The sequence below is a fragment of the Rhinopithecus roxellana genome, chromosome 14 (genome assembly GCF_007565055.1).
Source record: "Rhinopithecus roxellana isolate Shanxi Qingling chromosome 14, ASM756505v1, whole genome shotgun sequence".
In the NCBI taxonomy this organism is placed as follows: Eukaryota; Metazoa; Chordata; class Mammalia; order Primates; family Cercopithecidae; genus Rhinopithecus; species Rhinopithecus roxellana.
The window spans coordinates 35,127,395-35,131,050 of NC_044562.1; positions in this window are offsets into that span (position 1 = coordinate 35,127,395).

Here is a 3,656-nt window from a genome sequence, read left to right on the forward strand (position 1 = left end):
ATTAACATGTATTCCAGTTCATTCATTTTCACTGCTATATAATCTATAAACATATTTCCATTTATGTATTCTCCTCTTGATGGACACTTAGGATGTTGCTGACTTTCTAGCACATCAGTCAACTTTGCTGTGAACATGCTTATGTATGTCTCCTTTTACCTACACGTGAAGGTTCTCTATGTGCCCGGCAGGGAAATTGCTGTCATAGGATAAATATGCCTTCAGTTTTACAGATAATGCCAAATTGTTTTGAGCAGTTCTATTTTATAATCCTACCAGCAGAGGAAGAAATTTGTCCTTTATATTCTTGTCAACATTGGCTGTTGCTAATGTTTTCGGCTTGTGTGTAACTCATAGGTATGAATCAATATCTCATTCTGAGTTAGTGCATGCTGCTGAACTAGTAAATAGGCAAAGCAACCCTGACTTGTAGCATTTGTCCATTTCCATTGCGTAAATCTTCCCACGTGGCCAGTTTCAAGTTACCAACACGACAGCATTAATGTGGCAATGCTGACTTGGGAAGAGGTGGGAATGATCAACTTTCCCATGCTGGTTCAACTTTGCTTACTTTGGGATGACAAATTTTCCTTACCTTTCCCTGATTACTATTTACATTGAGCATCTTTACGTATATTTTTTTTCCACTATTTATTTCTCTTATTCTATGAAATTCATTTCTCATTGATCTAAAATGTTTCCACTCTCGTAAATTAAATGTGTAAGTGGTTTACAGGTGTTTCAATCTGTTTCACTGGCATATTTACTTATTTATTCATCAATGTCACACTATTTCAAGTTACAGTGATAAAAATATCTCCCTGTTCGCCTTTTCCTTTCTTGTTCTTCACCAGAATCATTTGGTACTCTTGACAAAATGGCATAGTGGCGTCAACGGCAGGGACACTGGAGGCAAACTGGGGAAGAATCTTCATTTTTTTTATTACTATTTTTCTGACCCTGGGTAAGTTTTTACTGTCTCTGTGCCTGTTTTCTCAGGTATAAAATGGAAATGATAGTGGAACCTATTTTATAGTTCAGGTTATTGTGGATATTAAAGAGTTGTTATTTTTAAAGTTCTTAGAATGGTGCCTGATCAACTGAAAATACTACTAAGTATTTGCTATTATTCCATAAATACCTTTAGAATCAACCCATCAAGTTTCCTAAAACAAGATACCAGGATTTTCATTGGAATTTTACATATATATATATATATATATATATAATTTTGTTTTTATTTATTTATTTTTGAGACGGAGTCTTGGTCTGTGGCCCAGGCTGGAGTGCAGTGGCGCGATCTCCGCTCACTGTAAGCTCCACCGCCTCCTGGGTTCACGCCATTCTCCTGCCTCAGCCTCCTTAGAAGCTGGGACTACAGGCGCTCGCCACCACGCCTGGCTAATTTTTTTTTTTTTGTATTTTTAGTAGAGACGGGGTTTCACCGTGTTCGCTAGGATGGTCTCCATCTCCTGACCTCGTGATCCGCCTGCCTCGGCCTCCCAAAGTGCCGGGATTACAGGCGTGAGCCCCCGTGCCTGGCCAGAATTTTATATGTTAGCTTGGGAGATAGTCAACATCTTAATAATAGTGAGTTTTCCCTTGCACGCAAATAGTACAGTTCTACATGTATTTAAGTCCTCTTTACATTTTTAATAGTAAAGCTTTAAAATTTTCTTCAAAAGCTTATGTAGATCTCTTGTTTTATCATGTACAAAGTACCTTTTGTTCATCATTGTTGCGCCTTAAAATTTCAGACATTCTCTTCTATATGAGTTTTATGGTCAGTTTACATTTCAAAGAATTTGGAGGGAATTTTGATTAAACTTCATTGAATTTGTAAACTAATTTTGGGGATACTTTTCTAATATTCCCTTTATGAACATGGTATGTTTTACTTAGAATTGTTGAAGCTCTTGATTACTGTCATGCAAAACATTAGTGTTATGCTTAAGTACCTTACATTTTCTGTTGTCATTATAAATGAGATTTTTATTGCCATTACATTTTCTATTTATGACCTTGGAGAGAAATGCTGTTACTTTTTACATGTTCATTCAGTTGCTGAACTCTGTAAGTTTTTATTATTTGATATTTTCTTGATTTATCTATGTAGATAGTAACATCTGCAAATAACGACAATTGTGTGTCTTTTTTTGTATAACTCACGTGTTATTTCTTTTATCATTTTTTTGATGACTAGGGACTCCAAGAAAATGTTGAACTATAGGAGTGGTAGAAAGTAATTGTGGATATTTCTTTTGGTAGTACACCAAAACTAACAGTTCATGGCAAGGAAGAATCTGAAATCATATCAATAAGTTACTCTGTTAGACGTGATACCCATTGGCATATCTTGTACCACTTTGAATAGATCTTCCTCTGCCTGATTTTGTAATACTATAGCATGGAAAAAATTACATTCATTAAGATAAACACTGATCTTATCAGAACAGTCTTGAAATACCGCAAAGCTATCAAGCTCAGGGCGGTGAACACAAGTTTTCCAAAATTCTGATTTTCTAATTTTCACTTGAAAAGTTGAGTTTTGTCATTGGCAAGAGATACTGCTTCTTATCAGTTGTTTTCCTTGAAGTAAGAAGATGTGCTACATTTATTCTTGAGAAAAATGTATGCAGAAAAACAAACTTTTTAATAGCTATAGCTTGTCCATCAGTCCTTCTTACAAGTAAACATGATGATCCATGAAAAAAACTCGTAGTTCGTTGTACAATTCAAACAATTGAACAATAGCTTTTCCTTAAGGTGACTTGAGTACTTTAGTATGCAGCAGAAAATACTTTATTTGTATTTCCCATTTTGTCGCACTGCATACTAAAAAGACATGTACTCAAGGATTGAGATTTAATATAATTAATATCATTTCATGAAGATCATTCTTATGCAAAACTGACTTGGGAGCTGAGTGGGGGTGGCAAGTGTTGTTTTGTGCAAGCACATGTGAAAAATGCAGAACTCAAACTCTTGCACTTTGAGACCTGACAAAACTCTGGTATGGCTTCTAGTAGCATAACACCATGTCCCTAGGATGAACCCAGTGCCCCTTAAAGTGCCTACCTGAGAAAGTTCAATGCTGCCAGAAAAGCTTACTATTTGTTCTAGTCAACACACACACAGTAATAGGCCTCTGACCTCCCTTTCTTAGTTCGCTAACTAAAATGAGCTCAGGATTGTAAATACATGGTTCTTGCTGCTCACTTGGGGGCCATTCCTATGAAATGCAGTCATCAAAAAGGATAAGGCCTCTCTCTCCCAGTCTCTGTGGGAGGATAGAAGCCTAACTTAGATAACTACCTGCTAGTAGACACAGCTGGCCTACTTAACTTCACACTGACCAACGCTTTGTACTTGTTCACATCTCTGATTCTACTGAGTCCCTGCATTCACCCCTTCCTCATTCTCCTTTTAAAATACCCAAACCATGGAATACTACACAGCCATAAAAAAGGATGAGTTTGTGTCCTTTCTAGGGACATGGATGCAGCTGGAAACCATCATTCTTAGCAAACTACCACAAGAACAGAAAACCAAACACCGCATGTTCTCACTCATAGGTGGGAACTGAACAATGAGATCACTTGGACTCGGGAAGGGGAACATCACACACTGGGGCCTATCATGGGGAGGGGGGAGGG